We start from the raw sequence: 25,488 nt of genomic DNA on the forward strand, positions 1-25,488 counted from the left end.
TTTTATTAATATTTTATTTTTGATATACTATTTGCAAATTCCATATGTCGTTTCGGCGAGACAACTAGAAACAACACGCCGGATACTCGGACCATTTGCGGCACGATCGTCATTACTGAATGGGAATGGTGCAAAACCGGGCTTTTGGCATTCGTCGTGGATTATGGGCCCCGCGATATTATTGCATCTATCCGGGGCTGCGGCAGATCTGGAAATGAATAACTCCGCTCACGTGGGAGCTTGTGCACGGGTACCAAGGGAGGAAAGTTGCATACACCGTTTTTTCAAGTCTGAAAGAATTAATGGAGGGGAGAAAAATAGTGAGTGCATAAAGATTTAAGCGTGCAAGAAGAAAATGGGTGCGATCATACAAGCACTAATGCATCGGATCCCATTTGAACTCCGAAGTTAAGCGTTCTTGGCGAGAGTAGTACTAGGATTGGTGACCTCCTAGGAAGTCCTCGTGTTGCACCCCAATTTTATTAATATTTTATTTTTGATATACTATTTTCAAATTCCATATGTCGTTTCGGCGAGACAACTGGAAACAACGCGCTGGATACTCGGAGCATTTACGGTTCGATCGTCATTACTGAATGGTAACGGTGCAAACCGGGATTTGGGCGTTCATCGTGGATTGTGGGCCCCGCGATATTATTGCATCTATCCGGGGCTGCGGCAGATCTGGAAATGAATAACTCCGCTCACGTGGGAGCTTGTGCACGGGTACCAAGGGAGGAAAGTTGCATACACCGTTTTTTCAAGTCTGAAAGAATTAATGGAGGGGAGAAAAATAGTGAGTGCATAAAGATTTAAGCGTGCAAGAAGAAAATGGGTGCGATCATACAAGCACTAATGCATCGGATCCCATTTGAACTCCGAAGTTAAGCGTTCTTGGCGAGAGTAGTACTAGGATTGGTGACCTCCTAGGAAGTCCTCGTGTTGCACCCCAATTTTATTAATATTTTATTTTTGATATACTATTTTCAAATTCCATATGTCGTTTCGGCGAGACAACTAGAAACAACACGCCGGATACTCGGACCATTTGCGGCACGATCGTCATTACTGAATGGGAATGGTGCAAAACCGGGCTTTTGGCAATCGTCGTGCATTGTGGGCCCCATGATATTATTGCATCTATCCGGGGCTGCGGATGATCTGGAAAGGAATAACTCCGCTCACGTGGGAGTTTGTGCACGGTTACCAAGGGAGGAAAGTTGCATACACGATTTTTTCAAGTCCGAAAGAATTAATGGAGGGGAGCAAGATAGTGAGTGCATAAAGATTTAAGCGAGCAAGAAGCAAATGGGTGCGATCATACCAGCACTAATACACCGGATCCCATCAGAACTCCGAAGTTAAGCGTGCTTGGGCGAGAGTAGTACTAAGATTGGTGATCTCCTACGAAGTCCTCGTGTTGCACCCCAATTTTATTAATATTTTATTTTTGATATACTATTTGCAAATTCCATATGTCATTTCGGCGAGACAACTGTAAACAACGCGCCGGATACTCGGAGCATTTGCGGTTCGATCGTCACTATTGAATGGGAACGGTGCAAAACCGGGCTTTGGGTGTTCGTCGTGCATTATGGGCCCCGCGATAGTATTGCATCTATCCGGGGCTGCGGCAGATCTGGAAATGAATAATTCCGCTCACGTGGGAGCTTGTGCACGGGTACCAAGGGAGGAAAGTTTCATACACCGTTTTTTCAAGTTTGAAAAAATTAATGGAGGGTAGCAAAATAGTGAGTGCATAAAGATTTAAGCGAGCAAGAAGAAAATGGGTGCAATCAGACAAGCACTAATGCATCGGATCCCATTTGAACTCCGAAGTTAAGCGTTCTTGGCGAGAGTAGTAGTAAGATTGGTGACCTCCTAGGAAGTCCTCGTGTTGCATCCCAATTTTATTAATATTTTATTTTTGATATACTATTTGCAAATTCCATATGTCGTTTCGGCGAGACAACTAGAAACAACACGCCGGATACTCGGACCATTTGCGGCACGATCGTCATTACTGAATGGGAATGGTGCAAAACCGGGCTTTTGGCAATCGTCGTGCATTGTGGGCCCCATGATATTATTGCATCTATCCGGGGCTGCGGCAGATCTGGAAAGGAATAACTCCGCTCACGTGGGAGTTTGTGCACGGTTACCAAGGGAGGAAAGTTGCATACACCATTTTTTCAAGTTCGAAAGAATTAATGGAGGGGAGCAAGACAGTGAGTGCATAAAGATTTAAGCGAGCAAGAAGCAAATGGGTGCGATCATACCAGCACTAATACACCGGATCCCATCAGAACTCCGAAGTTAAGCGTGCTTGGGCGAGAGTAGTACTAGCATTGGTGAACTCCTAGGAAATCCTCGTGTTGCACCCCAATTTTATTAAAATTTTATTTTTGATATACTATTTTCAGATTCCATATGTCGTTTCGGCGAGACAATTGGAAACAACGCGCCGGATACTCGGAGCATTTACGGTTCGATCGTCATTACTAAATGGGAACGGTGCAAAACCGGGATTTGGGCGTTCATCGTGGATTGTTGGCCCCGCGATATTATTGCATCTATCCGGGGCTGTGGCAGATCTGGAAAGGAATAACTCCTCTCACGTGGGAGCTTGTGCACGGGTACCAAGGGAGGAAAGTTGCATACACCGTTTTTTCAAGTCTGAAAGAATTAATGGAGGGGAGCAAAATAGTGAGTGCATAAAGATTTAAGCGAGCAAGAAGAAAATGGGTGCGATCATACAAGCACTAATGCATCGGATCCCATTTGAACTCCGAAGTTAAGCGTTCTTGGCGAGAGTAGTACTAAGATTGGTGACCTCCTAGGAAGTCCTCGTGTTGCACCCCAATTTTATTAATATTTTCTTTTTGATATACTATTTGCAAATTCCATATGTCGTTTCGGCGAGACAACTGGAAACAACGCGCCGGATACTCGGAGCATTTGCGGTTCGATCGTCACTATTGAATGGAAACGGTGCAAAACCGGGCTTTGGGTGTTCGTCGTGCATTGTGGGCCCCGCGATAGTATTGCATCTATCTGGGGCTGCGGCAGATCTGGAAATGAATAACTCCGCTCACGTGGGAGCTTGTGCACGGGTACCAAGGGAGGAAAGTTGCATACACCATTTTTTCAAGTCTGAAGAATAAATGGAGGGGAGCATGATAGTGAGTGCATAAGGATTTAAGTGAGCAAGAAGCAATCGGGTGCGATCATACCAGCCCTAATACACCGGATCCCATCAGAACTCCGAAGTTAAGCGTGCTTGGGCGAGAGTAGTACTAGGATTGGTGAACTCCTAGAAAGTCCTCGTGTTGCACCCCAATTTTATTAAAATTTTATTTTTGATATACTATTTTCAAATTCCATATGTCGTTTCGGCGAGACAACTGGAAACAACGCGCCGGATACTCGGAGCATTTGCGGTTCGATCGTCATTACTGAATGGGAACGGTGCAAAGCCGGGATTTGGGCATTCGTCGTGGATTGTGGGCCCCGCGATATTATTGCATCTATCCGGGGCTGCGGCAGATCTGGAAATGAATAACTCCGCTCACATGGGAACTTGTGCACGGGTACCAAGGGAGGAAAGTTGCATACACCGTTTTTTAAAGTCTGAAAGAATTAATGGAGGGGAGAAAAATAGTGAGTGCATAAAGATTTAAGCGAGCAAGAAGAAAATGGGTGCGATCATACAAGCACTAATGCATCGGATCCCATTTGAACTCCGAAGTTAAGCGTTCTTGGCGAGAGTAGTACTAGGATTGGTGACCTCCTAGGAAGTCCTCGTGTTGCACCCCAATTTTATTAATATTTTATTTTTGATATACTATTTTCAAATTCCATATGTCGTTTCGGCGAGACAACTGGAAACAACGCGCCGGATACTCGGAGCATTTACGGTTCGATCGTCATTACTGAATGGTAACGGTGCAAACTGGGATTTGGGCGTTCGTCGTGGATTGTGGGCCCCGCGATATTATTGCATCTATCCGGGGCTGCGGCAGATCTGGAAATGAATAACTCCGCTCACGTGGGAGCTTGTGCACGGGTACCAAGGGAGGAAAGTTGCATACACCATTTTTTCAAGTCTGAAAGAATTAATGGAGGGGAGCAAAATAGTGAGTGCATAAAGATTTAAGCGTGCAAGAAGAAAATGGGTGCGATCATACAAGCACTAATGCATCGGATCCCATTTGAACTCCGAAGTTAAGCGTTCTTGGCGAGAGTAGTACTAAGATTGGTGACCTCCTAGGAAGTCCTCGTGTTGCACCCCAATTTTATTAATATTTTATTTTTGATATACTATTTGCAAATTCCATATGTCGTTTCGGCGAGACAACTGGAAACAACGCGCCGGATACTCGCACCATTTGCGGTTCGTTCGTCATTATTGAATGGGAACGGTGCAAAACCGGGCTTTTGGTGTTCGTCGTGCATTGTGGGCCCTGCGATAGTATTGCATCTATCCGGGGCTGCGGCAGATCTGGAAATGAATAACTCCGCTCACGTGGGAGCTTGTGCACGGGTACCAAGGGAGGAAAGTTGCATACACCATTTTTTCAAGTCTGAAGAATTAATGGAGGGGAGCATGATAGTGAGTGCATAAAGATTTAAGCGAGCAAGCAGCAATCGGGTGCGATCATACCAGCACTAATACACCGGATCCCATCAGAACTCCGAAGTTAAGCGTGCTTGGGCGAGAGTAGTACTAGGATTGGTGAACTCCTAGAAAGTCCTCGTGTTGCACCCCAATTTTATTAAAATTTTATTTTTGATATACTATTTTCAAATTCCATATGTCGTTTCGGCGAGACAACTGGAAACAACGCGCCGGATACTCGGAGCATTTGCGGTTCGATCGTCATTACTGAATGGGAACGGTGCAAAACCGGGCTTTTGGTGTCGTCGTGCATTGTGGGCCCTGCGATAGTATTGCATCTATCCGGGGCTGCGGCAGATCTGGAAATGAATAACTCCGCTCACATGGGAGCTTGTGCACGGGTACCAAGGGAGGAATGTTGCATACACCATTTTTTCAAGTCTGAAAGAATTAATGGAGGGGAGCAAAATAGTGAGTGCATAAAGATTTAAGCGTGCAAGAAGAAAATGGGTGCGATCATACAAGCACTAATGCATCGGATCCCATTTGAACTCCGAAGTTAAGCGTTCTTGGCGAGAGTAGTACTAAGATTGGTAACCTCCTACGAAGTCCTCGTGTTGCACCCCAATTTTATTAATATTTTATTTTTGATATACTATTTGCAAATTCCATATGTCATTTCGGCGATACAACTAGAAACAACACGCCGGATACTCGGACCATTTTGCGGCACGATCGTCATTACTGAATGGGAACGGTGCAAAACCGGGCTTTTGGCAATCGCCGTGCAATGTGGGCCCCATGATATTATTGCATCTATCTGGGGCTACGGCAGATCTACAAAGGAATAACTCCACTCACGTGGAAGCTTGTGCACGGTTACCAAGGGAGGAAAGTTGCATACACCGTTTTTTCAAGTTTGAAAAAATTAATGGAGGGGAGCAAAATAGTGAGTGCATAAAGATTTAAGCGAGCAATAAGAAAATGGGTGCGATCATACAAGCACTAATGCATCGGATCCCATTTGAACTCCGAAGTTAAGCGTTCTTGGCGAGAGTAGTACTAAGATTGGTGACCTCCTAGGAAGTCCTCGTGTTGCACCCCAATTTTATTAATATTTTATTTTAGATATACTATTTGCAAATTCCATATGTCGTTTCGGCGAGACAACTAGAAACAACACGCCGGATACTCGGACCATTTGCGTCACGATCGTCATTACTGAATGGGAATGGTGCAAAACCGGGCTTTTGGCAATCGTCGTGCATTGTGGGCCCCATGATATTATTGCATCTATCCGGGGCTGCGGCAGATCTGGAAAGGAATAACTCCGCTCACGTGGGAGTTTGTGCACGGTTACCAAGGGAGGAAAGTTGCATACCCCATTTTTTCAAGTCCAAAAGAATTAATGGAGGGGAGCAAGATAGTGAGTGCATAAAGATTTAAGCGAGCAAAAAGCAAATGGGTGCGATCATACCACCACTAATACACCGGATCCCATCAGAACTCCGAAGTTAAGCGTGCTTGGGCGAGAGTAGTACTAGGATTGGTGAACTCCTAGGAAATCCTTGTGTTGCACCCCAATTTTATTAATATTTTATTTTTGATATACTATTTTCAGATTCCATATGTCGTTTCGGCGAGACAATTGGAAACAACGCGCCGGATACTCGGAGCATTTACGGTTCGATCGTCATTACTAAATGGGAACGGTGCAAAACCAGGATTTGGGCGTTCGTCGTGGATTGTTGGCCCCGCGATATTATTGCATCTATCCGGGGCTGTGGCAGATCTGGAAAGGAATAACTCCGCTCACGTGGGAGCTTGTGCACGGGTACCAAGGGAGGAAAGTTGCATACACCGTTTTTTCAAGTCTGAAAGAATTAATGGAGGGGAGCAAAATAGTGAGTGCATAAAGATTTAAGCGTGCAAGAAGAAAATGGGTAAGATCATACAAGCACTAATGCATCGGATCCCATTTGAACTCCGAAGTTAAGCGTTCTTGGCGAGAGTAGTACTAAGATTGGTCACCTCCTAGGAAGTCCTCGTGTTGCACCCCAATTTTATTAATATTTTATTTTTGATATACTATTTGCAAATTCCATATGTCGTTTCGGCGAGACAACTGGAAACAACGCGCCGGATACTCGCACCATTTGCGGTTCGTTCGTCATTATTGAATGGGAACGGTGCAAAACCGGGCTTTTGGTGTTCGTCGTGCATTGTGGGCCCTGCGATAGTATTGCATCTATCCGGGGTTGCGGCAGATCTGGAAATGAATAACTCCGCTCACGTGGGAGCTTGTGCACGGGTACCAAGGGAGGAAAGTTGCATACACCATTTTTTCAAGTCTGAAGAATTAATGGAGGGGAGCATGATAGTGAGTGCATAAAGATTTAAGCGAGCAAGAAGCAATCGGGTGCGATCATACCAGCACTAATACACCGGATCCCATCAGAACTCCGAAGTTAAGCGTGCTTGGGCGAGAGTAGTACTAGGATTGGTGAACTCCTAGAAAGTCCTCGTGTTGCACCCCAATTTTATTAAAATTTTATTTTTGATATACTATTTTCAAATTCCATATGTCGTTTCGGCGAGACAACTGGAAACAACGCGCCGGATACTCGGAGCATTTGCGGTTCGATCGTCATTACTGAATGGGAACGGTGCCAAACCGGGATTTGGGCATTCGTCGTGGATTGTGGGCCCCGCGATATTATTGCATCTATCCGGGGCTGCGGCAGATCTAGAAATGAATAACTCCGCTCACGTGGGAGCTTGTGCATGGGTACCAAGGGAGGAAAGTTGCATACACCGTTTTTTCAAGTCTGAAAGAATTAATGGAGGGGAGAAAAATAGTGAGTGCATAAAGATTTAAGCGAGCAAGAAGAAAATGGGTGCGATCATACATGCACTAATGCATCGGATCCCATTTGAACTCCGAAGTTAAGCGTTCTTGGCGAGAGTAGTACTAGGATTGGTGACCTCCTAGGATGTCCTCGTGTTGCACCCCAATTTTATTAATATTTTATTTTTGATATACTATTTTCAAATTCCATATGTCGTTTCGGCGAGACAACTGGAAACAACGCGCTGGATACTCGGAGCATTTACGGTTCGATCGTCATTACTGAATGGTAACGGTGCAAACTGGGATTTGGGCGTTCATCGTGGATTGTGGGCCCCGCGATATTATAGCATCTATCCGGGGCTGCGGCAGATCTGGAAATGAATAACTCCGCTCACGTGGGAGCTTGTGCACGGGTACCAAGGGAGGAAAGTTGCATACACCGTTTTTTCAAGTCTGAAAGAATTAATGGAGGGGAGCAAAATAGTGAGTGCATAAAGATTTAAGCGTGCAAGAAGAAAATGGGTGCGATCATACAAGCACTAATGCATCGGATCCCATTTGAACTCCGAAGTTAAGCGTTCTTGGCGAGAGTAGTACTAAGATTGGTGACCTACTAGGAAGTCCTCGTGTTGCACCCCAATTTTATTAATATTTTATTTTTGATATACTATTTGCAAATTCCATATGTCGTTTCGGCGAGACAACTGGAAACAACGCGCCGGATACTCGCACCATTTGCGGTTCGTTCGTCATTATTGAATGGGAACGGTGCAAAACCGGGCTTTTGGTGTTCGTCGTGCATTGTGGGCCCTGCGATAGTATTGCATCTATCCGGGGCTGCGGCAGATCTGGAAATGAATAACTCCGCTCACATGGGAGCTTGTGCACGGGTACCAAGGGAGGAATGTTGCATACACCGTTTTTTCAAGTCTGAAAGAATTAATGGAGGGGAGCAAAATAGTGAGTGCATAAAGATTTAAGCGTGCAAGAAGAAACTGGGTGCGATCATACAAGCACTAATGCATCGGATCCCATTTGAACTCCGAAGTTAAGCGTTCTTGGCGAGAGTAGTACTAAGATTGGTGACCTCCTACGAAGTCCTCGTGTTGCACCCCAATTTTATTAATATTTTATTTTTGATATACTATTTGCAAATTCCATATGTCATTTCGGCGATACAACTAGAAACAACACGCCGGATACTCGGACCATTTGCGGCACGATCGTCATTACTGAATGGGAACGGTGCAAAACCGGGCTTTTGGCAATCGTCGTGCATTGTGGGCCCCGTGATATTATTGCATCTATCTGGGGCTACGGCAGATCTACAAAGGAATAACTCCACTCACGTGGAAGCTTGTGCACGGTTACCAAGGGAGGAAAGTTGCATACACCGTTTTTTCAAGTTTGAAAAAATTAATGGAGGGGAGCAAAATAGTGAGTGCATAAAGATTTAAGCGAGCAATAAGAAAATGGGTGCGATCATACAAGCACTAATGCATCGGATCCCATTTGAACTCCGAAGTTAAGCGTTCTTGGCGAGAGTAGTACTAAGATTGGTGACCTCCTAGGAAGTCCTCGTGTTGCACCCCAATTTTATTAATATTTTATTTTTGATATACTATTTGCAAATTCCATATGTCGTTTCGGCGAGACAACTAGAAACAACACGGCGGATACTCGAACCATTTGCGGCACGATCGTCATTACTGAATGGGAATGGTGCAAAACCGGGCTTTTGGCAATCGTCGTGCATTGTGGGCCCCATGATATTATTGCATCTATCCGGGGCTGCGGCAGATCTGGAAAGGAATAACTCCGCTCACGTGGGAGTTTGTGCACGGTTACCAAGGGAGGAAAGTTGCATACACCATTTTTTCAAGTCCGAAAGAATTAATGGAGGGGAGCAAGATAGTGAGTGCATAAAGATTTAAGCGAGCAAGAAGCAAATGGGTGCGATCATACCAGCACTAATACACCGGATCCCATCAGAACTCCGATGTTAAGCGTGCTTGGGCGAGAGTAGTACAAGGATTGGTGAACTCCTAGGAAATCCTCGTGTTGCACCCCAATTTTATTAATATTTTATTTTTGATATACTATTTTCAGATTCCATATGTCGTTTCGGCGAGACAATTGGAAACAACGCGCCGGATACTCGGAGCATTTACGGTTCGATCGTCATTACTAAATGGGAACGGTGCAAAACCGGGATTTGGGCGTTCGTCGTGGATTGTTGGCCCCGCGATATTATTGCATCTATCCGGGGCTGTGGCAGATCTGGAAAGGAATAACTTCGCTCACGTGGGAGCTTGTGCACGGGTACCTAGGGAGGAAAGTTGCATACACCATTTTTTCAAGTCTGAAAGAATTAATGGAGGGGAGCAAAATAGTGAGTGCATAAAGATTTAAGCGAGCAAGAAGAAAATGGGTGCGATCATACAAGCACTAATGCATCGGATCCCATTTGAACTCCGAAGTTAAGCGTTCTTGGCGAGAGTAGTACTAAGATTGGTGACCTCCTAGGAAGTCCTCGTGTTGCACCCCAATTTTATTAATATTTTCTTTTTGATATACTATTTGCAAATTCCATATGTCGTTTCGGCGAGACAACTGGAAACAACGCGCCGGATACTCGGAGCATTTGCGGTTCGATCGTCATTACTGAATGGGAACGGTGCCAAACCGGGATTTGGGCAATCGTCGTGGATTGTGGGCCCCGCGATATTATTGCATCTATCCGGGGCTGCGGCAGATCTGGAAATGAATAACTCCGCTCACGTGGGAGCTTGTGCACGGGTACCAAGGGAGGAAAGTTGCATACACCGTTTTTTCAAGTCTGAAAGAATTAATGGAGGGGAGAAAAATAGTGAGTGCATAAAGTTTTAAGCGAGCAAGAAGAAAATGGGTGCGATCATACATGCACTAATGCATCGGATCCCATTTGAACTCCGAAGTTAAGCGTTCTTGGCGAGAGTAGTACTAGGATTGGTGACCTCCTAGGATGTCCTCGTGTTGCACCCCAATTTTATTAATATTTTATTTTTGATATACTATTTTCAAATTCCATATGTCGTTTCGGCGAAACAACTGGAAACAACGCGCTGGATACTCGGAGCATTTACGGTTCGATCGTCATTACTGAATGGTAACGGTGCAAACTGGGATTTGGGCGTTCATCGTGGATTGTGGGCCCCGCGATATTATTGCATCTATCCGGGCTGCGGCAGATCTTGAAATGAATAACTCCGCTCACGTGGGAGCTTGTGCACGGGTACCAAGGGAGGAAAGTTGCATACACCATTTTTTCAAGTCTGAAAGAATTAATGGAGGGGAGCAAAATAGTGAGTGCATAAAGATTTAAGCGTGCAAGAAGAAAATGGGTGCGATCATACAAGCACTAATGCATCGGATCCCATTTGAACTCCGAAGTTAAGCGTTCTTGGCGAGAGTAGTACTAAGATTGGTGACCTCCTAGGAAGTCCTCGTGTTGCACCCCAATTTTATTAATATTTTATTTTTGATATACTATTTGCAAATTCCATATGTCATTTCGGCGAGACAACTGGAAACAACGCGCCGGATACTCGCACCATTTGCGGTTCGTTCGTCATTATTGAATGGGAACGGTGCAAAACCGGGGTTTTGGTGTTCGTCGTGCATTGTGGGCCCTGCGATAGTATTGCATCTATCCGGGGCTGCGGCAGATCTGGAAATGAATAACTCCGCTCACATGGGAGCTTGTGCACGGGTACCAAGGGAGGAATGTTGCATACACCGTTTTTTCAAGTCTGAAAGAATTAATGGAGGGGAGCAAAATAGTGAGTGCATAAAGATTTAAGCGTGCAAGAAGAAAATGGGTGCGATCATACAAGCACTAATGCATCGGATCCCATTTGAACTCCGAAGTTAAGCGTTCTTGGCGAGAGTAGTACTAAGATTGGTGACCTCCTACGAAGTCCTCGTGTTGCACCCCAATTTTATTAATATTTTATTTTTGACATACTATTTGCAAATTCCATATGTCATTTCGGCGATACAACTAGAAACAACACGCCGGATACTCGGACCATTTGCGGCACGATCGTCATTACTGAATGGGAACGGTGCAAAACCGGGCTTTTGGCAATCGTCGTGCATTGTGGGCCCCATGATATTATTGCATCTATCTGGGGCTACGGCAGATCTACAAAGGAATAACGCCACTCACGTGGAAGCTTGTGCACGGTTACCATGGGAAGAAAGTTGCATACACCGTTTTTTCAAGTTTGAAAAAATTAATGGAGGGGAGCAAAATAGTGAGTGCATAAAGATTTAAGCGAGCAAGAAGAAAATGGGTGCGATCATACAAGCACTAATGCATCGGATCCCATTTGAACTCCGAAGTTAAGCGTTCTTGGCGAGAGTAGTACTAAGATTGGTGACCTCCTAGGAAGTCCTCGTGTTGCACCCCAATTTTATTAATATTTTATTTTTGATATACTATTTGCAAATTCCATATGTCGTTTCGGCGAGACAACTAGAAACAACACGCGGGATACTCGGACCATTTGCGGCACGATCGTCATTACTGAATGGGAATGGTGCAAAACCGGGCTTTTGGCAATCGTCGTGCATTGTGGGCCCCATGATATTATTGCATCTATCCGGGGCTGCGGCAGATCTGGAAAGGAATAACTCCGCTCACGTGGGAGTTTGTGCACGGTTACCAAGGGAGGAAAGTTGCATACACCATTTTTTCAAGTCCGAAAGAATTAATGGAGGGGAGCAAGATAGTGAGTGCATAAAGATTTAACCGAGCAAGAAGCAAATGGGTGCGATCATACCAGCACTAATACACCGGATCCCGTCAGAACTCCGAAGTTAAGCGTGCTTGGGCGAGAGTAGTACTAGGATTGGTGAACTCCTAGGAAATCCTCGTGTTGCACCCCAATTTTATTAATATTTTATTTTTGATATACTATTTTCAGATTCCATATGTCGTTTCGGCGAGACAATTGGAAACAACGCGCCGGATACTCGGAGCATTTACGGTTCGATCGTCATTACTAAATGGGAACGGTGCAAAACCGGGATTTGGGCGTTCGTCGTGGATTGTTGGCCCCGCGATATTATTCAATCTATCAGGGGCTGTGGCAGATCTGGAAAGGAATAACTCCGCTCACGTGGGAGCTTGTGCACGGGTACCAAGGGAGGAAAGTTGCATACACCATTTTTTCAAGTCTGAAAAAATTAATGGAGGGGAGCAAAATAGTGAGTGCAAAAAGATTTAAGCGAGCAAGAAGAAAATGGGTGCGATCATACAAGCACTAATGCATCGGATCCCATTTGAACTCCGAAGTTAAGCGTTCTTGGCGAGAGTAGTACTAAGATTGGTGACCTCCTAGGAAGTCCTCGTGTTGCCCCCCAATTTTATTAATATTTTATTTTTGATATACTATTCGCAAATTCCATATGTCGTTTCGGCGAGACAACTAGAAACAACACGGCGGATACTCGGACCATTTGCGGCACGATCGTCATTACTGAATGGGAATGGTGCAAAACCGGGCTTTTGGCAATCGTCGTGCATTGTGGGCCCCATGATATTATTGCATCTATCCGGGGCTGCGGCAGATCTGGAAAGGAATAACTCAGCTCACGTGGGAGTTTGTGCACGGTTACCAAGGGAGGAAAGTTGCATACACCATTTTTTCAAGTCCGAAAGAATTAATGGAGGGGAGCAAGATAGTGAGTGCATAAAGATTTAAGCGAGCAAGAAGCAAATGGGTGCGATCATACCAGCACTAATACACCGGATCCCATCAGATCTCCGAAGTTAAGCGTGCTTGGGCGAGAGTAGTACTAGGATTGGTGAACTCCTAGGAAATCCTCGTGTTGCACCCCAATTTTATTAATATTTTATTTTTGATATACTATTTTCAGATTCCATATGTCGTTTCGGCGAGACAATTGGAAACAACGCGCCGGATACTCGGAGCATTTACGGTTCGATCGTCATTACTAAATGGGAACGGTGCAAAACCGGGATTTGGGCGTTCGTCGTGGATTGTTGGCCCCGCGATATTATTGCATCTATCCGGGGCTGTGGCAGATCTGGAAAGGAATAACTCCGCTCACGTGGGAGCTTGTGCACGGGTACCAAGGGAGGAAAGTTGCATACACCGTTTTTTCAAGTCTGAAAGAATTAATGGAGGGGAGCAAAATAGTGAGTGCATAAAGATTTAAGCGTGCAAGAAGAAAATGGGTGCGATCATACAAGCACTAATGCATCGGATCCCATTTGAACTCCGAAGTTAAGCGTTCTTGGCGAGAGTAGTACTAAGATTGGTGACCTCCTAGGAAGTCCTCGTGTTGCACCCCAATTTTATTAATATTTTATTTTTGATATACTATTTGCAAATTCCATATGTCGTTTCGGCGAGACAACTGGAAACAACGCGCCGGATACTCGCACCATTTGCGGTTCGTTCGTCATTATTGAATGGGAACGGTGCAAAACCGGGCTTTTGGTGTTCGTCGTGCATTGTGGGCCCTGCGATAGTATTGCATCTATCCGGGGCTGCGGCAGATCTGGAAATGAATAACTCCGCTCACGTGGGAGCTTGTGCACGGGTACCAAGGGAGGAAAGTTGCATACACCGTTTTTTCAAGTCTGAAAGAATTAATGGAGGGGAGCAAAATAGTGAGTGCATAAAGATTTAAGCGTGCAAGAAGAAAATGGGTGCGATCATACAAGCACTAATGCATCGGATCCCATTTGAACTCCGAAGTTAAGCGTTCTTGGCGAGAGTAGTACTAAGATTGGTGACCTCCTAGGAAGTCCTCGTGTTGCACCCCAATTTTATTAATATTTTATTTTTGATATAGTATTTGCAAATTCCATATGTCGTTTCGGCGAGACAACTGGAAACAACGCGCCGGATACTCGCACCATTTGCGGTTCGTTCATCATTTTTGAATGGGAACGGTGCAAAACCGGGCTTTTGGTGTTCGTCGTGCATTGTGGGCCCTGCGATAGTATTGCATCTATCCGGGGCTGCGGCAGATCTGGAAATGAATAACTCCGCTCACATGGGAGTTTGTGCACGGGTACCAAGGGAGGAATGTTGCATACACCGTTTTTTCAAGTCTGAAAGAATTAATGGAGGGGAGCAAAATAGTGAGTGCATAAAGATTTAAGCGTGCAAGAAGAAAATGGGTGCGATCATACAAGCACTAATGCATCGGATCCCATTTGAACTCCGAAGTTAAGCGTTTTTGGCGAGAGTAGTACTAAGATTGGTGACCTCCTACGAAGTCCTCGTGTTGCACCCCAATTTTATTAATATTTTATTTTTGATATACTATTTGCAAATTCCATATGTCATTTCGGCGATACAACTAGAAACAACACGCCGGATACTCGGACCATTTGCGGCACGATCGTCATTACTGAATGGGAACGGTGCAAAACCGGGCTTTTGGCAATCGTCGTGCATTGTGGGCCCCATGATATTATTGCATCTATCTGGGGCTACGGCAGATCTACAAAGGAATAACTCCACTCACGTGGAAGCTTGTGCACGGTTACCAAGGGAGGAAAGTTGCATACACCATTTTTTCAAGTTTGAAAAAATTAATGGAGGGGAGCAAAATAGTGAGTGCATAAAGATTTAAGCGAGCAAGAAGAAAATGGGTGCGATCATACAAGCACTAATGCATCGGATCCCATTTGAACTCCGAAGTTAAGCGTTCTTGGCGAGAGTAGTACTAAGATTGGTGACCTCCTAGGAAGTCCTCGTGTTGCACCCCAATTTTATTAATATTTTATTTTTGATATACTATTTGCAAATTCCATATGTCGTTTCGGCGAGACAACTAGAAACAACACGCCGGATACTCGGACCATTTGCGGCACGATCGTCATTACTGAATGGGAATGGTGCAAAACCGGGCTTTTGGCAATCGTCGTGCATTGTGGGCCCCATGATATTATTGCATCTATCCGGGGCTGCGGCAGATCTGGAAAGGAATAACTCCGCTCACGTGGGAGTTTGTGCACGGTTACCAAGGGAGGAAAGTTGCATACACCATTTTTTCAAGTCCGAAGAATTAATGGAGGGGAGCATGATAGTGAGTGCATAAAGATTTAAGCGAGCAAGAAGCAAACGGGTGCGATCATACCAGCACTAATACACCGGATCCCATCAGAACTCCGAAGTTAAGCGTGCTTGGGCGAGAGTAGTACTAGGATTGGTGAACTCCTAGAAAGTCCTCGTGTTGCACCCCAATTTTATTAATATTTTATTTTTGATATACTATTTTCAAATTCCATATGTCGTTTCGGCGAGACAACTGGAAACAACGCGCCGGATACTCGGAGCATTTGCGGTTCGATCGTCATTACTAAATGGGAACGGTGCAAAACCGGGATTTGGGCGTTCGTCGTGGATTGTTGGCCCCGCGATATTATTGCATCTATCCGGGGCTGTGGCAGATCTGGAAAGGAATAACTCCGCTCACGTGGGAGCTTGTGCACGGGTACCTAGGGAGGAAAGTTGCATACACCATTTTTTCAAGTCTGAAAGAATTAATGGAGGGGAGCAAAATAGTGAGTGCATAAAGATTTAAGCGAGCAAGAAGAAAATGGGTGCGATCATACAAGCACTAATGCATCGGATCCCATTTGAACTCCGAAGTTAAGCGTTCTTGGCGAGAGTAGTACTAAGATTGGTGACCTCCTAGGAAGTCCTCGTGTTGCACCCCAATTTTATTAATATTTTCTTTTTGATATACTATTTGCAAATTCCATATGTCGTTTCGGCGAGACAACTGGAAACAACGCGCCGGATACTCGGAGCATTTGCGGTTCGATCGTCACTATTGAATGGGAACGGTGCAAAACCGGGCTTTGGGTGTTCGTCGTGCATTGTGGGCCCCGCGATAGTATTGCATCTATCCGGGGCTGCGGCAGATCTGGAAATGAATAACTCCGCTCACGTGGGAGCTTGTGCACGGGTACCAAGGGAGGAAAGTTGCATACACCATTTTTTCAAGTCTGAAGAATTAATGGAGGGGAGGATGATAGTGAGTGCATAAGGATTTAAGAGAGCAAGAAGCAATCGGGTGCGATCATACCAGCACTAATACACCGGATCCCTTCAGAACTCCGAAGTTAAGCGTGTATGGGCGAGAGTAGTACTAGGATTGGTGAACTCCTAGAAAGTCCTCGTGTTGCACCCCAATTTTATTAAAATTTTATTTTTGATATACTATTTTCAAATTCCATATGTCGTTTCGGCGCGACAACTGGAAACAACGCGCCGGATACTCGGAGCATTTGCGCTTCGATCGTCATTACTGAATGGGAACGGTGCAAAACCGGGATTTGGGCATTCGTCGTGGATTGTGGGCCCCGAGATATTATTGCATCTATCCGGGGCTGCGGCAGATATGGAAATGAATAACTCCTTTCACGTGGGAGCTTGTGCACGGGTACCAAGGGAGGAAAGTTGCATACACCGTTTTTTCAAGTCTGAAAGAATTAATGGAGGGGAGAAAAATAGTGAGTGCATAAAGATTTAAGCGAGCAAGAAGAAGATGGGTGCGATCATACAAGCACTAATGCATCGGATCCCATTTGAACTCCGAAGTTAAGCGTTCTTGGCGAGAGTAGTACTAGGATTGGTGACCTCCTAGGATGTCCTCGTGTTGCACCCCAATTTTATTAATATTTTATTTTTGATATACTATTTTCAAATTCCATATGTCGTTTCGGCGAGACAACTGGAAACAACGCGCTGGATACTCGGAGCATTTACGGTTCGACCGTCATTACTGAATGGTAACGGTGCAAACTGGGATTTGGGCGTTCATCGTGGATTGTGGGCCCCGCGATATTATTGCATGTATCCGGGGCTGCGGCAGATCTGGAAATGAATAACTCCGCTCACGTGGGAGCTTGTGCACGGGTACCAAGGGAGGAAAGTTGCATACACCATTTTTTCAAGTCTGAAAGAATTAATGGAGGGGAGCAAAATTGTGAGTGCATAAAGATTTAAGCGTGCAAGAAGAAAATGGGTGCGATCATACAAGCACTAATGCATCGGATCCCATTTGAACTCCGAAGTTAAGCGTTCTTGGCGAGAGTAGTACTAAGATTGGTGACCTCCTAGGATGTCCTAGTGTTGCACCCCAATTTTATTAATATTTTATTTTTGATATACTATTTGCAAATTCCATATGTCGTTTCGGCGAGACAACTGGAAACGACGCGCCGGATACTCGCACCATTTGCGGTTCGTTCGTCATTATTGAATGGGAACGGTGCAAAACCGGGCTTTTGGTGTTCGTCGTGCATTGTGGGCCCTGCGATAGTATTGCATCTATCCGGGGCTGCGGCAGATCTGGAAATGAATAACTCCGCTCACATGGGAGCTTGTGCACGGGTACCAAGGGAGGAATGTTGCATACACCGTTTTTTCAAGTCTGAAAGAATTAATGGAGGGGAGCAAAATAGTGAGTGCATAAAGATTTAAGCGTGCAAGAAGAAAATGGGTGCGATCATACAAGCACTAATGCATCGGATCCCATTTGAACTCCGAAGTTAAGCGTTCTTGGCGAGAGTAGTACTAAGATTGGTGACCTCCTACGAAGTCCTCGTGTTGCACCCCAATTTTATTAATATTTTATTTTTGACATACTATTTGCAAATTCCATATGTCATTTCGGCGATACAACTAGAAACAACACGCCGGATACTCGGACCATTTGCGGCACGATCGTCATTACTGAATGGGAACGGTGCAAAACCGGGCTTTTGGCAATCGTCGTGCATTGTGGGCCCCATGATATTATTGCATCTATCTGGGGCTACGGCAGATCTACAAAGGAATAACGCCACTCACGTGGAAGCTTGTGCACGGTTACCATGGGAAGAAAGTTGCATACACCGTTTTTTCAAGTTTGAAAAAATTAATGGAGGGGAGCAAAATAGTGAGTGCATAAAGATTTAAGCGAGCAAGAAGAAAATGGGTGCGATCATACAAGCACTAATGCATCGGATCCCATTTGAACTCCGAAGTTAAGCGTTCTTGGCGAGAGTAGTACTAAGATTGGTGACCTCCTAGGAAGTCCTCGTGTTGCACCCCAATTTTATTAATATTTTATTTTTGATATACTATTTGCAAATTCCATATGTCGTTTCGGCGAGACAACTAGAAACAACACGCGGGATACTCGGACCATTTGCGGCACGATCGTCATTACTGAATGGGAATGGTGCAAAACCGGGCTTTTGGCAATCGTCGTGCATTGTGGGCCCCATGATATTATTGCATCTATCCGGGGCTGCGGCAGATCTGGAAAGGAATAACTCCGCTCACGTGGGAGTTTGTGCACGGTTACCAAGGGAGGAAAGTTGCATACACCATTTTTTCAAGTCCGAAAGAATTAATGGAGGGGAGCAAGATAGTGAGTGCATAAAGATTTAACCGAGCAAGAAGCAAATGGGTGCGATCATACCAGCACTAATACACCGGATCCCGTCAGAACTCCGAAGTTAAGCGTGCTTGGGCGAGAGTAGTACTAGGATTGGTGAACTCCTAGGAAATCCTCGTGTTGCACCCCAATTTTATTAATATTTTATTTTTGATATACTATTTTCAGATTCCATATGTCGTTTCGGCGAGACAATTGGAAACAACGCGCCGGATACTCGGAGCATTTACGGTTCGATCGTCATTACTAAATGGGAACGGTGCAAAACCGGGATTTGGGCGTTCGTCGTGGATTGTTGGCCCCGCGATATTATTCAATCTATCAGGGGCTGTGGCAGATCTGGAAAGGAATAACTCCGCTCACGTGGGAGCTTGTGCACGGGTACCAAGGGAGGAAAGTTGCATACACCATTTTTTCAAGTCTGAAAAAATTAATGGAGGGGAGCAAAATAGTGAGTGCAAAAAGATTTAAGCGAGCAAGAAGAAAATGGGTGCGATCATACAAGCACTAATGCATCGGATCCCATTTGAACTCCGAAGTTAAGCGTTCTTGGCGAGAGTAGTACTAAGATTGGTGACCTCCTAGGAAGTCCTCGTGTTGCCCCCCAATTTTATTAATATTTTATTTTTGATATACTATTCGCAAATTCCATATGTCGTTTCGGCGAGACAACTAGAAACAACACGGCGGATACTCGGACCATTTGCGGCACGATCGTCATTACTGAATGGGAATGGTGCAAAACCGGGCTTTTGGCAATCGTCGTGCATTGTGGGCCCCATGATATTATTGCATCTATCCGGGGCTGCGGCAGATCTGGAAAGGAATAACTCAGCTCACGTGGGAGTTTGTGCACGGTTACCAAGGGAGGAAAGTTGCATACACCATTTTTTCAAGTCCGAAAGAATTAATGGAGGGGAGCAAGATAGTGAGTGCATAAAGATTTAAGCGAGCAAGAAGCAAATGGGTGCGATCATACCAGCACTAATACACCGGATCCCATCAGATCTCCGAAGTTAAGCGTGCTTGGGCGAGAGTAGTACTAGGATTGGTGAACTCCTAGGAAATCCTCGTGTTGCACCCCAATTTTATTAATATTTTATTTTTGATATACTATTTTCAGATTCCATATGTCGTTTCGGCGAGACAATTGGAAACAACGCGCCGGATACTCGGAGCATTTACGGTTCGATCGTCATTACTAAATGGGAACGGTGCAAAACCGGGATTTGGGCGTTCGTCGTGGATTGTTGGCCCCGCGATATTATTGCATCTATCCGGGGCTGTGGCAGATCTGGAAAGGAATAACTCCGCTCACGTGGGAGCTTGTGCACGGGTACCAAGGGAGGAAAGTTGCATACACCGTTTTTTCAAGTCTGAAAGAATTAATGGAGGGGAGCAAAATAGTGAGTGCATAAAGATTTAAGCGTGCAAGAAGAAAGTGGGTGCGATCATACAAGCACTAATGCATCGGATCCCATTTGAACTCCGAAGTTAAGCGTTCTTGGCGAGAGTAGTACTAAGATTGGTGACCTCCTAGGAAGTCCTCGTGTTGCACCCCAATTTTATTAATATTTTATTTTTGATATACTATTTGCAAATTCCATATGTCGTTTCGGCGAGACAACTGGAAACAACGCGCCGGATACTCGCACCATTTGCGGTTCGTTCGTCATTATTGAATGGGAACGGTGCAAAACCGGGCTTTTGGTGTTCGTCGTGCATTGTGGGCCCTGCGATAGTATTGCATCTATCCGGGGCTGCGGCAGATCTGGAAATGAATAACTCCGCTCACGTGGGAGCTTGTGCACGGGTACCAAGGGAGGAAAGTTGCATACACCGTTTTTTCAAGTCTGAAAGAATTAATGGAGGGGAGCAAAATAGTGAGTGCATAAAGATTTAAGCGTGCAAGAAGAAAATGGGTGCGATCATACAAGCACTAATGCATCGGATCCCATTTGAACTCCGAAGTTAAGCGTTCTTGGCGAGAGTAGTACTAAGATTGGTGACCTCCTAGGAAGTCCTCGTGTTGCACCCCAATTTTATTAATATTTTATTTTTGATATAGTATTTGCAAATTCCATATGTCGTTTCGGCGAGACAACTGGAAACAACGCGCCGGATACTCGCACCATTTGCGGTTCGTTCATCATTTTTGAATGGGAACGGTGCAAAACCGGGCTTTTGGTGTTCGTCGTGCATTGTGGGCCCTGCGATAGTATTGCATCTATCCGGGGCTGCGGCAGATCTGGAAATGAATAACTCCGCTCACATGGGAGTTTGTGCACGGGTACCAAGGGAGGAATGTTGCATACACCGTTTTTTCAAGTCTGAAAGAATTAATGGAGGGGAGCAAAATAGTGAGTGCATAAAGATTTAAGCGTGCAAGAAGAAAATGGGTGCGATCATACAAGCACTAATGCATCGGATCCCATTTGAACTCCGAAGTTAAGCGTTCTTGGCGAGAGTAGTACTAAGATTGGTGACCTCCTACGAAGTCCTCGTGTTGCACCCCAATTTTATTAATATTTTATTTTTGATATACTATTTGCAAATTCCATATGTCATTTCGGCGATACAACTAGAAACAACACGCCGGATACTCGGACCATTTGCGGCACGATCGTCATTACTGAATGGGAACGGTGCAAAACCGGGCTTTTGGCAATCGTCGTGCATTGTGGGCCCCATGATATTATTGCATCTATCTGGGGCTACGGCAGATCTACAAAGGAATAACTCCCCTCACGTGGAAGCTTGTGCACGGTTACCAAGGGAGGAAAGTTGCATACACCGTTTTTTCAAGTTTGAAAAAATTAATGGAGGGGAGCAAAATAGTGAGTGCATAAAGATTTAAGCGAGCAAGAAGAAAATGGGTGCGATCATACAAGCACTAATGCATCGGATCCCATTTGAACTCCGAAGTTAAGCGTTCTTGGCGAGAGTAGTACTAAGATTGGTGACCTCCTAGGAAGTCCTCGTGTTGCACCCCAATTTTATTAATATTTTATTTTTGATATACTATTTGCAAATTCCATATGTCGTTTCGGCGAGACAACTAGAAACAACACGCCGGATACTCGGACCATTTGCGGCACGATCGTCATTACTGAATGGGAATGGTGCAAAACCGGGCTTTTGGCAATCGTCGTGCATTGTGGGCCCCATGATATTATTGCATCTATCCGGGGCTGCGGCAGATCTGGAAAGGAATAACTCCGCTCACGTGGGAGTTTGTGCACGGTTACCAAGGGAGGAAAGTTGCATACACCATTTTTTCAAGTCCGAAAGAATTAATGGAGGGGAGCAAGATAGTGAGTGCATAAAGATTTAAGCGAGCAAAAAGCAAATGGGTGCGATCATACCAGCACTAATACACCGGATCCCATCAGAACTCCGAAGTTAAGCGTGCTTGGGCGAGAGTAGTACTAGGATTGGTGAACTCCTAGGAAATCCTCGTGTTGCACCCCAATTTTATTAATATTTTATTTTTGATATACTATTTTCAGATTCCATATGTCGTTTCGGCGAGACAATTGGAAACAACGCGCCGGATACTCGGAGCATTTACGGTTCGATCGTCATTACTAAATGGGAACGGTGCAAAACCGGGATTTGGGCGTTCGTCGTTGATTGTTGGCCCCGCGATATTATTGCATCTATCCGGGGCTGTGGCAGATCTGGAAAGGAATAACTCCTCTCACGTGGGAGCTTGTGCACGGGTACCTAGGGAGGAAAGTTGCATACACCATTTTTTCAAGTCTGAAAGAATTAATGGAGGGGAGCAAAATAGTGAGTGCATAAAGATTTAAGCGAGCAAGAAGAAAATGGGTGCGATCATACAAGCACTAATGCATCGGATCCCATTTGAACTCCGAAGTTAAGCGTTCTTGGCGAGAGTAGTACTAAGATTGGTGACCTCCTAGGAAGTCCTCGTGTTGCACCCCAATTTTATTAATATTTTCTTTTTGATATACTATTTGCAAATTCCATATGTCGTTTCGGCGAGACAACTGGAAACAACGCGCCGGATACTCGGAGCATTTGCGGTTCGATCGTCACTATTGAATGGGAACGGTGCAAAACCGGGCTTTGGGTGTTCGTCGTGCATTGTGGGCCCCGCGATAGTATTGCATCTATCCGGGGCTGCGGCAGATCTGGAAATGAATAACTCCGCTCACGTGGGAGCTTGTGCACGGGTACCAAGGGAGGAAAGTTGCATACACCATTTTTTCAAGTCTGAAGAATTAATGGAGGGGAGGATGATAGTGAGTGCATAAGGATTTAAGAGAGCAAGAAGCAATCGGGTGCGATCATACCAGCACTAATACACCGGATCCCTTCAGAACTCCGAAGTTAAGCGTGTATGGGCGAGAGTAGTACTAGGATTGGTGAACTCCTAGAAAGTCCTCGTGTTGCACCCCAATTTTATTAAAATTTTATTTTTGATATACTATTTTCAAATTCCATATGTCGTTTCGGCGAGACAACTGGAAACAACGCGCCGGATACTCGGAGCATTTGCGCTTCGATCGTCATTACTGAATGGGAACGGTGCAAAACCGGGATTTGGGCATTCGTCGTGGATTGTGGGCCCCGAGATATTATTGCATCTATCCGGGGCTGCGGCAGATCTGGAAATGAATAACTCCTTTCACGTGGGAGCTTGTGCACGGGTACCAAGGGAGGAAAGTTGCATACACCGTTTTTTCAAGTCTGAAAGAATTAATGGAGGGGAGAAAAATAGTGAGTGCATAAAGATTTAAGCGAGCAAGAAGAAGATGGGTGCGATCATACAAGCACTAATGCATCGGATCCCATTTGAACTCCGAAGTTAAGCGTTCTTGGCGAGAGTAGTACTAGGATTGGTGACCTCCTAGGATGTCCTCGTGTTGCACCCCAATTTTATTAACATTTTATTTTTGATATACTATTTTCAAATTCCATATGTCGTTTCGGCGAGACAACTGGAAACAACGCGCTGGATACTCGGAGCATTTACGGTTCGACCGTCATTACTGAATGGTAACGGTGCAAACTGGGATTTGGGCGTTCATCGTGGATTGTGGGCCCCGCGATATTATTGCATGTATCCGGGGCTGCGGCAGATCTGGAAATGAATAACTCCGCTCACGTGGGAGCTTGTGCACGGGTACCAAGGGAGGAAAGTTGCATACACCATTTTTTCAAGTCTGAAAGAATTAATGGAGGGGAGCAAAATTGTGAGTGCATAAAGATTTAAGCGTGCAAGAAGAAAATGGGTGCGATCATACAAGCACTAATGCATCGGATCCCATTTGAACTCCGAAGTTAAGCGTTCTTGGCGAGAGTAGTACTAAGATTGGTGACCTCCTAGGATGTCCTAGTGTTGCACCCCAATTTTATTAATATTTTATTTTTGATATACTATTTGCAAATTCCATATGTCGTTTCGGCGAGACAACTGGAAACGACGCGCCGGATACTCGCACCATTTGCGGTTCGTTCGTCATTATTGAATGGGAACGGTGCAAAACCGGGCTTTTGGTGTTCGTCGTGCATTGTGGGCCCTGCGATAGTATTGCATCTATCCGGGGCTGCGGCAGATCTGGAAATGAATAACTCCGCTCACATGGGAGCTTGTGCCCGGGTACCAAGGGAGGAATGTTGCATACACCGTTTTTTCAAGTCTGAAAGAATTAATGGAGGGGAGCAAAATAGTGAGTGCATAAAGATTTAAGCGTGCAAGAAGAAAATGGGTGCGATCATACAAGCACTAATGCATCGGATCCCATTTGAACTCCGAAATTAAGCGTTCTTGGCGAGAGTAGTACTAAGATTGGTGACCTCCTACGAAGTCCTCGTGTTGCACCCCAATTTTATTAATATTTTATTTTTGATATACTATTTGCAAATTCCATATGTCATTTCGGCGATACAACTAGAAACAACACGCCGGATACTCGGACAATTTGCGGCACGATCGTCATTACTGAATGGGAACGGTGCAAAACCGGGCTTTTGGCAATCGTCGTGCATTGTGGGCCCCATGATATTATTGCATCTATCTGGGGCTACGGCAGATCTACAAAGGAATAACTCCACTCACGTGGAAGCTTGTGCACGGTTACCAAGGGAGGAAAGTTGCATACACCGTTTTTTCAAGTTTGAAAAAATTAATGGAGGGGAGCAAAATAGTGACTGCATAAAGATTTAAGCGAGCAAGAAGAAAATGGGTGCGATCATACAAGCACTAATGCATCGGATCCCATTTGAACTCCGAAGTTAAGCGTTCTTGGCGAGAGTAGTACTAAGATTGGTGACCTCCTAGGAAGTCCTCGTGTTGCACCCCAATTTTATTAATATTTTATTTTTGATATACTATTTGCAAATTCCATATGTCGTTTCGGCGAGACAACTAGAAACAACACGCCGGATACTCGGACCATTTGCGGCACGATCGTCATTACTGAATGGGAATGGTGCAAAACCGGGCTTTTGGCAATCGTCGTGCATTGTGGGCCCCATGATATTATTGCATCTATCCGGGGCTGCGGCA

General features: G+C 45.0%; 2 non-coding genes and 50 pseudogenes across 2 annotated transcripts; all 52 read left to right on the plus strand.

The window, feature by feature from the left end:
• The first annotated feature begins 357 nt into the window (after positions 1 to 357).
• On the plus strand, positions 358 to 475 carry LOC148856569 (5S ribosomal RNA; annotated as a pseudogene).
• A 358-nt stretch (positions 476 to 833) lies between these two features.
• On the plus strand, positions 834 to 951 carry LOC148856570 (5S ribosomal RNA; annotated as a pseudogene).
• Positions 952 to 1,310: 359 nt separating this feature from the next.
• On the plus strand, positions 1,311 to 1,429 carry LOC148856571 (5S ribosomal RNA). The gene has a single exon (XR_016098159.1). It is a non-coding gene; the product is annotated as a 5S ribosomal RNA (ribosomal RNA).
• Positions 1,430 to 1,788: 359 nt separating this feature from the next.
• Positions 1,789 to 1,906, plus strand: LOC148856572 (5S ribosomal RNA; annotated as a pseudogene).
• Positions 1,907 to 2,265: 359 nt separating this feature from the next.
• On the plus strand, positions 2,266 to 2,384 carry LOC148856573 (5S ribosomal RNA; annotated as a pseudogene).
• Positions 2,385 to 2,743: 359 nt separating this feature from the next.
• On the plus strand, positions 2,744 to 2,861 carry LOC148856574 (5S ribosomal RNA; annotated as a pseudogene).
• A 358-nt stretch (positions 2,862 to 3,219) lies between these two features.
• LOC148856575 (5S ribosomal RNA) lies at positions 3,220 to 3,338 on the plus strand (annotated as a pseudogene).
• Positions 3,339 to 3,697: 359 nt separating this feature from the next.
• Positions 3,698 to 3,815, plus strand: LOC148856576 (5S ribosomal RNA; annotated as a pseudogene).
• A 358-nt stretch (positions 3,816 to 4,173) lies between these two features.
• On the plus strand, positions 4,174 to 4,291 carry LOC148856577 (5S ribosomal RNA; annotated as a pseudogene).
• A 358-nt stretch (positions 4,292 to 4,649) lies between these two features.
• On the plus strand, positions 4,650 to 4,768 carry LOC148856578 (5S ribosomal RNA; annotated as a pseudogene).
• Positions 4,769 to 5,126: 358 nt separating this feature from the next.
• LOC148856579 (5S ribosomal RNA) lies at positions 5,127 to 5,244 on the plus strand (annotated as a pseudogene).
• A 360-nt stretch (positions 5,245 to 5,604) lies between these two features.
• Positions 5,605 to 5,722, plus strand: LOC148856580 (5S ribosomal RNA; annotated as a pseudogene).
• Positions 5,723 to 6,081: 359 nt separating this feature from the next.
• LOC148856581 (5S ribosomal RNA) lies at positions 6,082 to 6,200 on the plus strand (annotated as a pseudogene).
• An 835-nt stretch (positions 6,201 to 7,035) lies between these two features.
• LOC148856582 (5S ribosomal RNA) lies at positions 7,036 to 7,154 on the plus strand (annotated as a pseudogene).
• A 359-nt stretch (positions 7,155 to 7,513) lies between these two features.
• LOC148856583 (5S ribosomal RNA) lies at positions 7,514 to 7,631 on the plus strand (annotated as a pseudogene).
• A 358-nt stretch (positions 7,632 to 7,989) lies between these two features.
• Positions 7,990 to 8,107, plus strand: LOC148856584 (5S ribosomal RNA; annotated as a pseudogene).
• A 359-nt stretch (positions 8,108 to 8,466) lies between these two features.
• LOC148856585 (5S ribosomal RNA) lies at positions 8,467 to 8,584 on the plus strand (annotated as a pseudogene).
• A 359-nt stretch (positions 8,585 to 8,943) lies between these two features.
• Positions 8,944 to 9,061, plus strand: LOC148856586 (5S ribosomal RNA; annotated as a pseudogene).
• Positions 9,062 to 9,420: 359 nt separating this feature from the next.
• LOC148856587 (5S ribosomal RNA) lies at positions 9,421 to 9,539 on the plus strand (annotated as a pseudogene).
• Positions 9,540 to 9,898: 359 nt separating this feature from the next.
• On the plus strand, positions 9,899 to 10,016 carry LOC148856588 (5S ribosomal RNA; annotated as a pseudogene).
• A 359-nt stretch (positions 10,017 to 10,375) lies between these two features.
• On the plus strand, positions 10,376 to 10,493 carry LOC148856589 (5S ribosomal RNA; annotated as a pseudogene).
• A 357-nt stretch (positions 10,494 to 10,850) lies between these two features.
• On the plus strand, positions 10,851 to 10,968 carry LOC148856590 (5S ribosomal RNA; annotated as a pseudogene).
• A 359-nt stretch (positions 10,969 to 11,327) lies between these two features.
• On the plus strand, positions 11,328 to 11,445 carry LOC148856591 (5S ribosomal RNA; annotated as a pseudogene).
• Positions 11,446 to 11,804: 359 nt separating this feature from the next.
• LOC148856592 (5S ribosomal RNA) lies at positions 11,805 to 11,922 on the plus strand (annotated as a pseudogene).
• A 359-nt stretch (positions 11,923 to 12,281) lies between these two features.
• LOC148856593 (5S ribosomal RNA) lies at positions 12,282 to 12,400 on the plus strand (annotated as a pseudogene).
• Positions 12,401 to 12,759: 359 nt separating this feature from the next.
• Positions 12,760 to 12,877, plus strand: LOC148856594 (5S ribosomal RNA; annotated as a pseudogene).
• Positions 12,878 to 13,236: 359 nt separating this feature from the next.
• Positions 13,237 to 13,355, plus strand: LOC148856595 (5S ribosomal RNA; annotated as a pseudogene).
• Positions 13,356 to 13,714: 359 nt separating this feature from the next.
• Positions 13,715 to 13,832, plus strand: LOC148856596 (5S ribosomal RNA; annotated as a pseudogene).
• Positions 13,833 to 14,191: 359 nt separating this feature from the next.
• On the plus strand, positions 14,192 to 14,309 carry LOC148856597 (5S ribosomal RNA; annotated as a pseudogene).
• Positions 14,310 to 14,668: 359 nt separating this feature from the next.
• On the plus strand, positions 14,669 to 14,786 carry LOC148856598 (5S ribosomal RNA; annotated as a pseudogene).
• Positions 14,787 to 15,145: 359 nt separating this feature from the next.
• Positions 15,146 to 15,263, plus strand: LOC148856599 (5S ribosomal RNA; annotated as a pseudogene).
• A 358-nt stretch (positions 15,264 to 15,621) lies between these two features.
• LOC148856600 (5S ribosomal RNA) lies at positions 15,622 to 15,740 on the plus strand (annotated as a pseudogene).
• Positions 15,741 to 16,099: 359 nt separating this feature from the next.
• On the plus strand, positions 16,100 to 16,217 carry LOC148856601 (5S ribosomal RNA; annotated as a pseudogene).
• Positions 16,218 to 16,575: 358 nt separating this feature from the next.
• On the plus strand, positions 16,576 to 16,694 carry LOC148856602 (5S ribosomal RNA; annotated as a pseudogene).
• Positions 16,695 to 17,053: 359 nt separating this feature from the next.
• On the plus strand, positions 17,054 to 17,171 carry LOC148856603 (5S ribosomal RNA; annotated as a pseudogene).
• Positions 17,172 to 17,529: 358 nt separating this feature from the next.
• LOC148856604 (5S ribosomal RNA) lies at positions 17,530 to 17,647 on the plus strand (annotated as a pseudogene).
• A 359-nt stretch (positions 17,648 to 18,006) lies between these two features.
• LOC148856605 (5S ribosomal RNA) lies at positions 18,007 to 18,124 on the plus strand (annotated as a pseudogene).
• A 359-nt stretch (positions 18,125 to 18,483) lies between these two features.
• On the plus strand, positions 18,484 to 18,601 carry LOC148856606 (5S ribosomal RNA; annotated as a pseudogene).
• Positions 18,602 to 18,960: 359 nt separating this feature from the next.
• On the plus strand, positions 18,961 to 19,079 carry LOC148856607 (5S ribosomal RNA; annotated as a pseudogene).
• Positions 19,080 to 19,438: 359 nt separating this feature from the next.
• Positions 19,439 to 19,556, plus strand: LOC148856608 (5S ribosomal RNA; annotated as a pseudogene).
• Positions 19,557 to 19,915: 359 nt separating this feature from the next.
• Positions 19,916 to 20,034, plus strand: LOC148856609 (5S ribosomal RNA; annotated as a pseudogene).
• Positions 20,035 to 20,393: 359 nt separating this feature from the next.
• Positions 20,394 to 20,511, plus strand: LOC148856610 (5S ribosomal RNA; annotated as a pseudogene).
• A 359-nt stretch (positions 20,512 to 20,870) lies between these two features.
• Positions 20,871 to 20,988, plus strand: LOC148856611 (5S ribosomal RNA; annotated as a pseudogene).
• Positions 20,989 to 21,347: 359 nt separating this feature from the next.
• On the plus strand, positions 21,348 to 21,465 carry LOC148856612 (5S ribosomal RNA; annotated as a pseudogene).
• Positions 21,466 to 21,824: 359 nt separating this feature from the next.
• Positions 21,825 to 21,942, plus strand: LOC148856613 (5S ribosomal RNA; annotated as a pseudogene).
• Positions 21,943 to 22,301: 359 nt separating this feature from the next.
• Positions 22,302 to 22,420, plus strand: LOC148856614 (5S ribosomal RNA). The gene has a single exon (XR_016098166.1). It is a non-coding gene; the product is annotated as a 5S ribosomal RNA (ribosomal RNA).
• A 359-nt stretch (positions 22,421 to 22,779) lies between these two features.
• LOC148856615 (5S ribosomal RNA) lies at positions 22,780 to 22,897 on the plus strand (annotated as a pseudogene).
• A 358-nt stretch (positions 22,898 to 23,255) lies between these two features.
• Positions 23,256 to 23,374, plus strand: LOC148856616 (5S ribosomal RNA; annotated as a pseudogene).
• Positions 23,375 to 23,733: 359 nt separating this feature from the next.
• On the plus strand, positions 23,734 to 23,851 carry LOC148856617 (5S ribosomal RNA; annotated as a pseudogene).
• Positions 23,852 to 24,209: 358 nt separating this feature from the next.
• Positions 24,210 to 24,327, plus strand: LOC148856618 (5S ribosomal RNA; annotated as a pseudogene).
• Positions 24,328 to 24,686: 359 nt separating this feature from the next.
• On the plus strand, positions 24,687 to 24,804 carry LOC148856619 (5S ribosomal RNA; annotated as a pseudogene).
• Positions 24,805 to 25,163: 359 nt separating this feature from the next.
• Positions 25,164 to 25,281, plus strand: LOC148856620 (5S ribosomal RNA; annotated as a pseudogene).
• Positions 25,282 to 25,488: the final 207 nt, after the last annotated feature.

Source organism: Nelumbo lutea, chromosome 4 (genome assembly GCF_056320005.1).
Source record: "Nelumbo lutea isolate HS-2025 chromosome 4, American lotus-T2T, whole genome shotgun sequence".
Taxonomy (NCBI): Eukaryota; Viridiplantae; Streptophyta; class Magnoliopsida; order Proteales; family Nelumbonaceae; genus Nelumbo; species Nelumbo lutea.